Source organism: Odocoileus virginianus, unplaced genomic scaffold, assembly GCF_023699985.2.
Source record: "Odocoileus virginianus isolate 20LAN1187 ecotype Illinois unplaced genomic scaffold, Ovbor_1.2 Unplaced_Scaffold_6, whole genome shotgun sequence".
In the NCBI taxonomy this organism is placed as follows: Eukaryota; Metazoa; Chordata; class Mammalia; order Artiodactyla; family Cervidae; genus Odocoileus; species Odocoileus virginianus.
In genome coordinates, this window is record NW_027224268.1 from 571,512 (window position 1) to 586,247 (window position 14,736).

The following is a 14,736-nucleotide window of genomic DNA, read 5'->3' on the forward strand; positions in this document are numbered from 1 at the left end:
TCTAAATTAGCCTCTGGATCTATGTACCAGTTTTCAAGAAATGTGGGGATAGAAGAACCAGCTAGATAATGCAGTCAGTCAAATCCTGAAACAGAAAATTCTACAGGAATAATGACCTCATTTTTTACAAAAAATATATGGTATAAAAAAGCAGAGAGAATGGTTACAGACTGACTGATATCAGTAGCGCAATGTGTAGACCCATTTTGCATTATTTAAAATTTTGTTTATTTTTTGGCCATGCTGTGCAGCATGCAGGATCTTAGTTCCCTGACCAGGGATCGAACCCAGGCCCCTGGCAATGAGAATGAGAAGTCCTAACTACTGGACAACCAGGGAAATCCCTTCTTTTGGATTCTGATCCAAAGCAAACAACCATAAAAAGACTTTTTTGAGACTACTGAAGAAAATCAAATATGGATTTAGTACTGGTGATATCAAGGAATTATTTTTAACGTAATGGGCTTAATAGTGGTATTGTGATTCTGTGTTTTAAAAAATACTTTATTAAAAGCACATCCTAAAATGTTTACCAGTGAAATAATATCTATCTAGGGCTTGCTTTAAAATATTCAGATATATTCATGTATCATTTGTATAATTTAAAAATAAGTAAAAATGCATTGCAAACAATTTCGTTATGGAATATTAATAACATTTCAAAGAAATTAAGGAAATTCCATTCACTAAGCTCTTGCCTTCTGCCAGGCAGAGACTAGCATCTACGTGATCTCACTTATGTTTTAGCATGTAGGTGCTATTAGCCCCACTCTACAGTGACAAGCTGAATGAAATGCAGGTGGTTTCAGAAGCGGTGAGGTCAATATTCAATGTAAACCAAGTCTGTTCAGGATACTACAGCTTTTTCAGAAGAATGCTCTGGGTAAATTCTTCCTAGAGATAAACAGATCAGCCATTTCACAAATGTGTATGGAACATACCAAATGTTCCCTGGAAGTCTAATGGTTCTGTAGAGCATGATAGATATATCAGTCTATATCTTCTGGTTTAAACTGCTTTGCCTGGAGCTCCCAGTGAAGGGAGATCCCCAAGGGGTGGTTCTCGTTTAGGAGTGATGGCCGGTTGGCCTAGGGTGGATACTCAATATTGTAAACCAGCCAATAAACTGCCTGGCCAACTACCAGAGACTCTCTCTTTGTCTTAAGCATTTAAACTGAAAAATTGAGAGGATGTAATCAGTCAATCATAGATGCTACAAAGAAAAGGTTATGATGTCAAGGAAGCAATCAGGGCAAGATGAATAACCAAAGTAGGTAGAATGAAAGAAAGAGAATGGCCGGGGCCGGCGAGCCAAAGAGGAGCCGGCCGCGCGGGCCGGGAGGGGACGGCCGCCGGAGCCGCCGAGGCCAAGTGCTGCCTGGTTGGGCCCAGACATGGGATGTCGCGCCTCGGCGGGGAGCACAGAGGAAGCCAGCGCCTCCCCGAGCCGCTGCCGTGACGGCCAGTGAGCGAGCAGCCGGAGGATGTCCACCGCGACGCCGGTCGCCCCCACGGGGATCCCGGCGGCCCCGGGCCCAGTGAACCCGCCCCCGCCGGAGGTCTCCAACCCTGCCAAGCCCGGCCGCAAGACCAACCAGCTGCAGTATATGCAGAACGTGGTGGTAAAGACACTCTGGAAACACCAGTTCGCCTGGCCCTTCTACCAGCCCGTGGACGCCATCAAGCTGAACCTGCCCGATTATCATAAGATAATAAAAAACCCCATGGACATGGGAACCATTAAGAAGAGACTAGAAAATAATTATTATTGGAGCGCGAGTGAATGTATGCAGGACTTCAACACCATGTTTACAAATTGTTACATTTATAACAAGCCCACAGATGACATAGTGCTCATGGCCCAAGCCTTAGAGAAAATTTTTCTGCAGAAAGTGGCTCAGATGCCCCAGGAGGAAGTTGAATTACTGCCCCCTGCTCCAAAGGGCAAAGGCCGGAAGCCAGCTTCGGGAGCACAGAGTGCAGGCTCACAGCAAGTGGCAGCCGTGTCCTCCGTGTGCCCAGCGACCCCCTTCCAGAGCGTCCCCCCCACGGTCTCCCAGACGCCCGTCATCGCCGCCACCCCTGTGCCAACCATCACCGCAAACGTCACGTCAGTCCCTGTCCCCCCGGCCGCCGCCCCGCCTCCCCCCGCCACGCCCATCATCCCTGTGGTCCCTCCCACACCGCCCGTCGTCAAGAAGAAGGGCGTGAAGCGGAAAGCGGACACCACCACGCCCACGACCTCGGCCATCACAGCCAGCCGCAGCGAATCGCCCCCGCCGCTCTCGGACCCCAAGCAGGCCAAGGTGGTGGCGCGGCGGGAGAGTGGGGGCCGCCCCATCAAGCCGCCCAAGAAGGACCTGGAGGATGGTGAGGTGCCCCAGCACGCGGGCAAGAAGGGCCGGCTGTCCGAGCACCTGCGGCACTGCGACAGCATCCTCAAGGAGATGCTCTCCAAGAAGCACGCGGCCTACGCCTGGCCCTTCTACAAGCCGGTGGATGCCGAGGCTCTGGAGCTGCACGACTACCATGACATCATCAAGCACCCGATGGACCTGAGCACCGTCAAGAAGAAGATGGACAGCCGCGAGTACCCAGACGCGCAGGGCTTCGCGGCCGACATCCGGTTGATGTTCTCCAACTGTTACAAATACAACCCCCCGGACCACGAGGTGGTGGCCATGGCCAGGAAGCTGCAGGACGTGTTTGAGATGCGTTTCGCCAAGATGCCGGACGAGCCGGCGGAGGCACCCGCCCTGCCCACGCCTGCGGCCCCTGTGGTCAGCAAGGGCGTGGAGAGCAGCCGCAGCAGCGACGAGAGCTCGTCGGACTCAGGCAGCTCGGACTCAGAGGAGGAGCGCGCCACGCGGCTGGCGGAGCTGCAGGAGCAGCTGAAGGCCGTGCACGAGCAGCTGGCCGCCCTGTCTCAGGCGCCGGTGAACAAGCCAAAGAGGAAGAAGGAGAAGAAGGAGAAGAAGAAGAAGGACAAGGACAAGGACAAGGAGCGGCACAAGGCCAAGGCCGAGGACGAGAAGCGGGCCAAGGCCGCCCCGCCCGCCAAGCAGGCCCCGCAGAAGAAGGCGCCCGCCAAGAAGGCCAACAGCACCACCGTGGCTGGCAGACAGCCGAAGAAGGGCGGCAAGCAGGCGTCGGCCTCCTACGACTCGGAGGAGGAGGAGGAGGGGCTGCCCATGAGCTATGATGAGAAGCGGCAGCTGAGCCTGGACATCAACCGGCTGCCGGGGGAGAAGCTGGGCCGTGTGGTGCACATCATCCAGTCGCGGGAGCCCTCGCTGCGGGACTCCAACCCCGACGAGATCGAGATCGACTTCGAGACCCTGAAGCCCACCACGCTGCGGGAGCTGGAGAGATACGTCAAGTCTTGTTTACAGAAAAAGCAAAGGAAGCCATTCTCCACGAGCGGGAAGAAGCAGGCGGCCAAGTCGAAGGAGGAGCTGGCTCAGGAGAAGAAGGAGGAGCTGGAGAGGCGGCTGCAGGATGTCAGCGGGCAGCTGAGCAACAGCAAGAAGCCGGCCAAGAGAGAGAAGTCGGGCTCCGCCACGTCCGGGGGGCCCTCGCGGCTCAGCAGCAGCTCCTCCGAGTCCAGCAGCAGCTCCTCCGAGTCCGGCAGCAGCAGCACCAGCGGGTCCAGCTCCGACAGCAGCGACTCCGAGTGAGCCCGGGGCTCGCGCGGCTCAGGACGCAGCCGGTGGCCGCCGCCCCGCCGGGGCACCACGGTGTTCCCTCTGGTGGTTAATATACTCCTTTCGTTCCATGGTGTGCAGGTTCTCTTTTCACTTCAGTGTTATGGTATCTTCCAGTTCTGGCTTTAATAGGTCAACCGAGATCTTTCTGTGTGTGTCCATTAGACTTTGAGAAGCTGTGAATCGGCATAAGGTCTTTCCTCCATAACTGAACTCAAGTCCCTTGGAGATGCCGGCTTCAGACGCTAACCTGATAACCGTAGGAAAACGTGTGAGGTGTGGTCTGAAGGTGCTTGCAGAACCCCTTTCCTTAAGCCCGACCTGGTCTGTAGCCCCAGCGAGAATGTCTCCCGAGGAAATGTCTCGGACGTGGTACCGCACGGGAAGGCTGTTGGCTTTGCTGACAGGGTTTATCTCCGTCTCCGGGGGCCCTGGGCCCTGACCCTCACGTCGAGGGCAGCTCTTTCTGCAGGGGCTGCGGACAACCAGGCCCACCCCTGCCGTGAGTGAGGGCCAGGGCTGGGCCCCCGCCAGGAGGGGTCCCCGTGGCTCCCAGCCCGAGCTTCTGCGGGCGGGGAGCCGGCGAGGGGGCGTGCAGAGGAGCCCCGTCTTTCTGATCTCCCGTGATGTTGGGAGCTCCCAGGAGGATCACAGAAGCTGCGTGGGCAGCATGAGGGTTCCCAAACACTGAAACTTTTACCTCAACTTTGAAAAAAAAAGAGAAAAGATTAAAAAAAAAAAAAAGGAGACTCTTTTTGTAAGGTTCAGCAATTTTCTACGAAAGGCCAGCCCCGCGTGTGTCCCCAGCCCAGCCGCTGCCACGCACTCCGGAACCATCATCCCAGTCTCGTGTATATATGAATATTTTATTTATTAACATCATTGGTCATTTTTTTTTTAAGAAAGAAAATCAAAACCGCAAAAGAAATGCATTAAAAAAAAAAAAAAGAAACAAAGGAGCAGAGATGCAGGCCTTTTCCGTGGCGTGAGGGGAGCCCAGACCCCGCGGGGCGCGGGCCGCTCGCCCCAGGTGCTACCCGCCTCCTGCCCCCGCGCGGTGCTCAACCTCGTCCACGTGCGCGCCCCGGGGCTGCGGGGTGTCCGTTCTCGTTCTTTCTCGTGTGCGTGTGCGTGTGCGTGCGTGCGTGCGAAATCTGGAGACTCACAGGTCAGAGACGACTTCCGGCTGCAGCACATTCTCATTTTTTTTTTTTTTAAATTTCATTTAGTTCTTTTATATTCACTTCTGGTCTCTCTTAGGACTGTTTTAAAAAGGACTTCGATTTAGGGAACCCCAGTTATATAATATAAACTTTGTAATCTGCGAGAAGAAGAAATGTATAGTAAATCTAAGTCTTGATTTTTAACTTTCTATTGTAAAAAAAAAAAAAAGTAATAATAATATACAGAGTTTAACAGAAAAAAAAAAAGAAAGAGAATGAGGCAGACATAAAAGAAGAAGCTGAGATGATGTTGCCCTAAGTCCTACAGAGGGTCCTTGGTTCCTGGCCCATGAACTACTTTTGAATGTACGAGAGGTGTCCTGTTATAATCTTACAATTCTCCTGTTCCCTTTTCATTTGAGTTGGTTTAAGTGGCCACCATTCACTATCAACAAAAGAGCCTTATCTAGAACAATTAGACATGCTGGTCATTTAAAGCTATCATCAGAGTTTATTTCCAGGATCATTTTGCGTAAGTTATCCCCTGCTTGCTGTCCTCTGAAAGAATGAGCTGTCAACTTTCGATTGTTCTCAAGATACAGACCAGTTCCTAAATCCACCATAACTTTCTTGCCTCCTCCTTTCTTTGTGCTCCATCCCGGAGGCTCCATTCATCTTAAGGCGATCTTTTCAAATTCCAGCTTATAAGTACCATCTTACAGCTTTTGCTGACCAATCGAAACATCAATAATTCCCTTTCCTTCTCCCAACCCGTCTGATTTTACTCTTCTCATTTTATGCTTCCTCTGCATTACTTTCAATTGCTTCTAGCTTTCCATGGGCATGTCTTTTCTACATGATTTTCTCATAAGTTCCTGAGGTCAAAAGCTCATATCTTCTCCTCTTCTTGTCTTCTGTATCATTGAAAATGCCCCAGGTCCCCTCTTCTGCATACCACTTATTTCAAAGTAGAGGCTCAGCAAAGACTTGCTAATCAATTAAGATTAATGATAAGTGACTCGCAGAAGTGTCTTTTATTTTCAACTTCACATAAATAAGTGACAACAGATTCACTTTCACACACCTAGTAAGAATCATTTTTCCACAGACTGACCGATTCACTCCTCTGATAAGAGGGGGCTGAAAACAACTGCTTCCCACTTCTGAAAACATCTGTGCTTCATTTTTCTTATGCAAACACTGGAAAGGTAAAAAATGTCCTCTGCCAGATTATTGTGTCAAAGGGGTTCTTGGCAAGTGGAAGTAGCGGGTTCCCACACCCATGGTTGGAAACTTTTGCTCACAGAAAGGTATGTCTTTTATTCAAACACGGGCAGTTTATTTATGTTTAAGGATCCAGCAGTTCAGCCCTTATGTATTCATAATTACCTACCGAGGTCTGCAGGAATTGTTGAACAACAATATTTTAAAACCTCCATTACAATCCTAATGCATGCTACCTGGAGAGGGCTGAGGTGAAGAGAAAACGAAATGAACTAAAAGGTCTCTAGGGTAACTGACACATTGTCGGCATTTAAATTAGAATCCTAATACCTAATAAGATTTGACAAGGCTATTAAACTTTGGCTTTATTTTCTCCTGAGAATAACACCAAGAACTTTTCTGAAGAAATGTGAGGCAATTATTAGCTGGTTTGTAAAATGACTATAATCCAGAGCAATGGAGTCTTACCTCCGTTGAACTATTACTCTGCAAATACAGAGCTTGCTGCTCCTTGGTGCCCATCCAACCGTTATCTTAAGTATGTAACAGATTACAGTCATCCTTTTCTCTTCTTCTCATTGGACCAAAAAACTCCAGTGCTTCTTTTCACTCGTTTTTAATATACTTCAGTTTCCTCAGGGCTCTACTGTGAATTGGGGAGCAGAGACCTAGTTCCTAATGGTGATTCTAGCCACTAGTTTTATGATCTCAGACAAATCACAGACTCTTGGAACCTCAGTATTCTCATCCCTGGGTCGGGAAGATCCCTTGGAGAAGGAAATGGCAATCCATTCCAGTATTCTTGCCTGGAGAATTCCATGGACAGAGGAGCCTGGTGGGCTATGGTCCATGGGGTCGCAAAGAGTCAGACATGACTGAGCGACTATACTTTCACTTCCACTATTCTCATCCCTGAATAGTATATAACTCCTACAACCTTCAACATAATAACTGATTCAGGCAAAAATGATAAAACCACTGAGGGAGAGGTTTTAGGGGGATGAGATACATAGTCTTAAAGAGCTCCCCACATATTACTACTTAATTACAAAGGGAAAATGTACCTTTATGTAGGGGAGATCTGGGGGTCACTCATCTAATCAAATGGTCAAATCCAGGGTGAACTTCTCCATTAGGTGGAACAGGCATAGGTCTGGGGCCCATGATATTTTTAGAGGCTCAAGAGAATATCTTAATTTCTTTTAAAATCAGAAGAAAAAATTGAATATAATCTATCTTGAATTATGGTTATCTTTGTGACAATACATCTATAAAATAAATTTTTTTATACTTTTTACAGAGAAAGGATCCCATGAAGGTAAGTAAATGTGCAAAGGGCCCAGGAAATTCATAATGTGGCCCTGATCAAACTTACCATCACCAACGGTGGGACAATCTGCTATCCTGTGCCTCCTGATACAACGCTATGGGAAGGGCATGGCATTGCTTACAACTGTTTTTGCTTTAAATTTTTAACCTGAATCTACCATGAAGAAACAATCAGACAAATCCAATTCTGGCATATTCTACTAGATAACTAGCTTGGATTCACCGAAACACTCAGCGTTATTGTTCTAGAAGAATGTAGGGGAGCTACTATTCTACCTTAAAGGAGATGAAAGAGCTATAACAAGTAATGTTTTTCCACAATATATAGAATACATATGTATAAACTTATACAATTCAATGTATATAATACATATGTGTGTGTGCATGTGCACTCAGTTGCGTTCAACTCTTTCAGACCCCAAGGACTATACCCCTCCAAGCTCCTCTGTCCATGGGATTTCCCAGGCAAGAATACTGGAACAGGTTGCCATTTCCTTCTTCAGGGGATCTTCCCAACCCAATTTTATGTGTCAATTATATCGCAGTAAAATAACCTGAAAAAAGGAGATATAATAACCAAATGCAACACATACACCTTGATTTGATCCTGGATTTAGGGGTTGTTGTTGTTCAGTCGCTAAGTCATGTCTGACTCTTTGCAACCCCATGAACTGCAGCACACCAGGCTTCCTGTCCTTCACTATCTCCCTGAGTTTGCTCAAACTCATGTCCATTGAGTCAGTGATGCCATCCAACCATCTCATCCTCTGTTGCCCCTTCTCCTCTTGCCCTCAATCTTTCCCAGCATCAGGGTCTTTTCCAATGAGTCAGCTCTTAAGCTATAAAAGACATTTTGGGGACAATGGAAGAAATTTGATTATGGATTACATATTAGTCAGTATTAAGGAATTATTCTTTGGGATATTACAATTAAGAAATTATTATATATTATATGCTTATTATAATTAAGGAAGTATTCTTCAGGAGTTGGTGATGGACAGGGAAGCCTAGTGTGCTGCAGTCCATGGGGTTGCAAAGAGTCGGACACGACTGAGCAACTGAACTGAACTGAAGGAATTATTGTTAATTTCACTGGGTATGATAACAGCACTGAGGTTATGTAGAAGAGTGTCCTTGTTCTTAGGAAATATACAAACATACTTAGGAGTGAAAGGTCAGAATGTTTGTACCTTACTTTCTAGAGTTCAGCAAAGTAAAACAAAACAAACAAATATATATATATATATATATATACTAAATATATATATATATTATTATATACTTTACATATATATATATGCTGCAAAGAGAGCAAGAACGAAATTTAGGAAATGTTCATTGTGGAATGTGGGTGGGTATTATACAGGAGTTCATAAGCAGATTGGGGAGAAAACTTACACTAAAATATAGTTTTTAAAAGATGAGCTAAGAGTAAAGTAGCAATCTTAAAATAATGTGTTATATATTTTATTAATAGTCCTTTTGTCATTGGAAAGACTTTATTATAATTTTAATGGAGTTGAATGTGGCATATCTAATTAGAGTCTCCACCAGGAATGAAGGAAGCGTCTTCTCTGTTATGTTCATATTGTTCTCTTGGACTTGCGGTTTTAGTATCATCTACAATCTATTGGATTTTGTTTTGCTCCGCTTTGTTTTGGCAGTCTTATTTTTAAGCTACACGCTCATTTAGGGAGGTTAAATAAAACTAGGTCATGCACAAGCAGATATCAGTCTGCAGTTCCTCACCATTATCTGCAAAGTGCCGGGAAGAGTCAAGTTGCTATAGAGACTTGTACACAGTGGGCACCCACTTCTGCTGCCTCAGCTGCACATGACAAGGGATCCTCTGATGTGAATTCAGTGACAGGGTGAGCTATTAACTTTTAATTCATCCTTATTTAAATAAAAATAAGAGTAGAAGTGAACTCCACTGTGGGGTCTAATGTCCCCAAACACATTTTCCAGAAGCTTTAGCTAAGGTTTCAGGAGATTTTCTGAGGTCTTAATAAGCTAAGATTTTCTAAGTCTGCAGTGAAGATTATCTTGTCCCTGGAAGAAGTGAGCTTTAAACTCAGACCAAGACAGAGGATCAAGATCCATGCGACAAAGTATAATCACAATTTTTCTTTTTCTCATTTTCTTCCAAGAGATCAAGACACAGATCGTGGATCCACGCAGGACCACCTCTGAGTAAAATCCTGAAGTTACTTCTCTGTCAATCAAAATTTCCCCTCCACTGTGTTCACCCACTGTAGAAGGCTACTGTCTGCCTGACATCAAGCCCTGCTTTGAGGAAGGGAGTGTACATCAGTCATTCTCTCTTTAGTATGGGCTGAAGTCAGTGAGATAACCTCCCTGCATGTAGAGTTCTACCTCTGATTATGGAAGGAAAGCTCTGTTTCCCAATAAAGGTATTTTTGTTTATTCCTCCAGCAGATGGAAGAGATATCTGGGGTGCAAGGGCTGCAGGTATTTAGACTTCTACAGATTCACTTCCTTCAAAGGCTTACTCGGGGCAACTACCACGTGGGGCAACTACCACATGGGGATTTCTTTTTAGTAACAGACTGCAGAGGAACAAGACCATTTTGTACCTGGTTTTCAGTTAGATCAATTTTGTTAAAAACGATAATAATAGCTAAAATTTGTTAGAGATTTCCTATGGATCGGGTAAAGTATGCTATGAGCTTTGTTTAAAATGTTGCTTTTTATCTTCACAGCAGTTCTATGTGGCAGGTACTAACATTATTGCTCTCTTACAGATGAGAGAACTGACATGAAGTAAGTTTTCCGAGGCTATCAGTGCTAAGCACTGGATACAAGATTGGAGCCCATGCAGCTTGTCCCCTAAGCCTCTACCACCAGGCCCTACTGCTTCCTATAATGATGGTCCTGTGATTAACCACACAATGGAGGTTTTCAAGTGTGGGGAAGGAAAAATCATTTTCCCTCTACCCTTCTAGGTTCTTGACTAAGACCTCCTGTAATAAAAGACAGCTTAACGAGACAAAAACAAAGAAGTTTAACAACATGTATACCTCTTTGGGGGCTTCCCAGGTGGTGCAGTGGTAAAGAATCTGCCTGCCAATGCAGGAGATGCAAGAGATGCGGGTTCGATCCCTGGGTCGGGAAGATCCCCTGGAGGAGGAAATGGCAACCCACTGCAGTATTCTTGCCTGGGAAATCCCATGGACAGAGGAGCCTGGTAGGCTACTGTTCATGAGGTCGCAAAGAGTCGGACATGACTGAGCAACTGAGCATGCATATCTCCTTGACAACATGGGAGAGACCCAAGAAAACTGAGTAACTCCCTGAAAAGGCCCAAGCAATCACCTTAAATACCATCTCCACCTAAAGACAAAAAGACGTGGATAGGGGAGCCAGCTATAGGAGGTTATCAGGCAGAGCACAGTAAATAAGAATAAGCTCATTATACAGATTTAAATCCATACCTTCTACATTGATAAATTTCTAGAGATTCAGAGTCATCCTCCTTTTCCTGGTACCAAGAGAAAGATCCCCTTAGAATGGAGATTTCCCTCATAAATGTAAATATCTCCTATAACAGGGTAACTTCTACTCAGTTTTTTAGAGCTTCTCCTATATGTGCTATTTCTTTAAAAAAAAAAAAGTCTAAAATTATTTTTATGCCAATAAGGCACATTTTGGGGCAAATTTTGCTCCCCTTCACTGGTACTGGAACTAAGGAAGAAACCTGAAAAAAGATCAGGGTCTCTGTTCCCTCCCTGCCTGCTGCAGCCATGGGGAAAATAGTGTCGTTCTAGACAGACACAAATTTCTTATTCTTCATCTTCAAGTCTGCTATACCTAACTGCCTGCATTTTCACCCTTATATGCATACCCTGAAGTTCTCCATGGCCTGAGGCCAGAGTGAGGCCTGGACTCTTCATATATTGAGAGTCCTCATGGCCTAAAGAGGTCAACCTAGTGAGACACTGGAGCAGAGGTGAAAAGGCATCAGGGAAGGACTAAGAACCAAAGGCTGGAAGGAGGCAACAGAAAGAGCCACGGACATGGGGATGGTTTCAGAAGTGCAGGGTTCTGAGGAATGTAGAAGCTGAGGTATAAAACTGGAAGAGACGCAAGTGACTATTGGACATCTGATGGTGTTTTGGCAGAAAGAGTTGAGCAACTATAGACCTCTGGGCCCCAAAACGAGTTTCAGCGGGATGATCTAATTCCAAAGCTAGGTGCTAATCCTTTAAGGGAGCCCACTGGAAGGGGTATAAACAGGATGAAACATTACAGTTGCCAGTGGGTATGTTTAAAATGACAAAGGAAAGCAGTAACCCAGTTAAGTTTCAGTAGGTTTGCAAACATCCTGGCACAAGTTGTTCGAAGGCCATTCCTCAAAAATGTTATGGAGAGAGGAACATATATTTATAACTTGTAAGACTTTTTTCAGCAATTTATGAGCCAAAAAGTTTGAAGAACGTTTATAAGTCCCATCTGTAAATTATTCTTAGACATGGCCTGCATTTACTCTACTGTGTGGCATAGAAGATACACAGAGAATTCAGAAAAAAAATCACAAAGACAGAAAAAAAAATCACCCATGCTCTATGGTGGAGAGTATAATAGGCTCTGGGTCATAAATAGTCTGTATAAATTGTCATTGATCCCCAAACAGATCCTGAGACAAGGATTTGGGTTCATGCAGTTTATTTGGGAGGGGCTCCCAGGTAGCATGGGGATGGGGTGGGAAAGTGGCACAAGGAGGGGATGAAAGGCAATGAAGGGTACCGCTCGAGGCAACTGAAGCACAGGCCGGCTGGGGACCCCTGAGAGACGATGGTGAGCACATTCCAGAACTTGCCACCAAGGTGTGAGGAGGTTGGGGTGTTCACCCCTCGACTCCTGTCCATCTTTGGTAGAGAACTGTCCTGCAGTATTAATTTGGGGACACTCTGGCCCGCCCCAAATCTTACCTTGGACAGGATCACCCTCTGTCAGAGAAACACAGGAAGCCCAGATCTGTAAGTGACCTCTAGGGACCACTAACAGCATTCACTATGTTAATTTTTTCCCTGATCCAGTCAAATTAAATATATATACAAAAAATGAAACAATTTCAGTTTTTAAGTATATTTCAAATTATTGAGAATAAAAATAGAATTTCTAAGTTTCTAAATTATCTCAATAAAATACATTATCATTTTATTTCTTCTTCAAATAAGAAACATTAAAGCTCAAAAATACCATCATGGCATATGAGTCATTGTGTATAATTATAAAAATATGAGTACTATATTTAAATAACCTTTTGTGAGAGGTTTTATACAGGGGGAAATGGTGGCCAACTTTGTAGATTAATCTTTTAATTTTTATTCAACCCAAACTTATTAGCCCTGTGTGCATGGTACACTCCCAACACTTTTCAAGTGACTATCCACTAGAATATCAATCAGTTGCAATTTCAACCACATCCTCTCAGCTCCCTTATGAACATGAACAACAATCATGCTAATGGTACACTCACTTTTTTGACTGGGAATTCTAACATTTCATAAAGAAGTCAACACGTTATTTCATTTCACTCTCACAAAAATTACAAGTCTTATGAAATATGAAAAGTAAATATCCTATCCCCTTTTAGCAGATCAGAAAACTGAGGCCTGTAATTTGCCCAAAGTCACACAGTTGACCATTAGGAAAATCAGGGCCCAAATTCAGACATCTCTTCAACCAAATTCAGTGCTTTTGAATTTATCCTTACTATAAATTGGGGCCTTCCCTGATAGCTCAGTTGGTAAAGAATCTGCCTGCAATGCAGGAGACCCTGGTTCGATTCCTGGGTTGGGAAGATCCGCTGGAGAAGGGACAGGCTACCCACTCCAGTATTCTTGGGCTTCCCTTGTGGCTCAGCTGGTAAAGAATCTGCCTGCAATGTGGGAGACCTGAGTTCGATCCCTGGGTTGGGAAGATCCCCTGGAGAAGGGAAAGGCTACCCACTCCAGTATTCTGGCCTAGAGAATTCCATGGACTATATAGTCCATGGGGTCACAAAGAATTGGACATGACTGAGTGACTTTCACTTTACTATAAATAGTGCTCTATTAAATGTGAACCTCCAAAACATAATAAATGAAAGGAAGGAAGGAAGAGGGAGGGAGGGCAAAAGAGTTTGCAAGTTTGTCACCGTGAAATTTGGGGGGTATCATAAAAACCAATTGGAGATTTGCTTTGACTCGACAAAGATAATGTCAAGGAAGGTGGTCTAGAGGCAGTTAGCTCATTTGAACATTTTTCATTTAAAAATTTAATATAAAAGCATTAACAGTTCATTGTAGACACTTAGTCAGAGAATTCTTTAAAAAAAGGAAGAAAATCATCCATAAGTCTTACACGTGATTTTTTTTTTTCTTCCATTTATTTTTATTTGTTGGAGGCTAATTACTTTACAACATTGCAGTGGTTTTTGTCATACATTGAAATGAATTAGCCATGGATTTACATGTATTCCCCATCCCGGTCCCCCCTCCCACCTCCCTCTGCACCCCATCCCTCTGGGTCTTCCCAGTGCACCAGGCCTGAGCACTTGTCTCATGCATCCAACCTGGGCTGGTGATTTGTTTCACCCTAGATATACATGTTTCGATGCTGTTTTCTTGAAACATCCCGCCCTCGCCTTCTCCCACAGAGTCCACAAGTCTGTTCTATACATCTGAGTCTCTTTTTCTTTTTTTGCATATAAGGTTATCGTTACCATCTTTCTAAATTCCATATATATGTGTTAGTATACTGTAATGGTCTTTATCTTTCTGGCTTACTTCGCTCTGTATAATGGGTTTTGATACATTTCTTTCCAATTTTCCTTTGTCTTTTGTACAGAGCATACAATTTTGCATCTTTCATTAGGGTCTAACAGCCTTGAGATGCCCAGGATCCCTCTAGCCAGCAAGTGGCACTTTGCAGATGCCAGCTGGCCTCTTTGGGCACCATGTCTGTTTAGCTTTGAGGAGCCCTGGGGGTCACCAGAGTACAGTGCTCCAGCTTTCACAGATCCCTCCTAGGGCTAGCTCCAGTGGAACACATCCCATATAAATGAAGCAAAGCATCCTGACTCCTCAAGCACTAGCACTTTTAATAGTCAAAAGCGTATCTTAAGCATCTACTTTTGCACAGTCCTGTACTAGGTACAGATCAGGTGAAGAGAAGCACAAGCCCTGGACACTCAGTGACATTTTCTCTCACTCCTGGAAATTAAAAAGGCTCATACACCCTGGATCACAGGACTATGAGCTTTCTAAGGGTTGGGTCTATGTCTTGTTCATTTTATGCCTATTTTATTT

General features: G+C 45.0%; 1 protein-coding gene and 1 pseudogene across 1 annotated transcript in view; one reads left to right on the forward strand and one right to left on the reverse strand.

Annotated features, from left to right (window-relative positions):
• GRPR (gastrin releasing peptide receptor) overlaps window positions 1-14,736 on the reverse strand; it is a 53,873-nt gene that overhangs the window by 10,687 nt on the left and 28,450 nt on the right. The window lies entirely within an intron of this gene.
• LOC139033435 (bromodomain-containing protein 3 pseudogene) lies at window positions 1,304-4,469 on the forward strand (annotated as a pseudogene).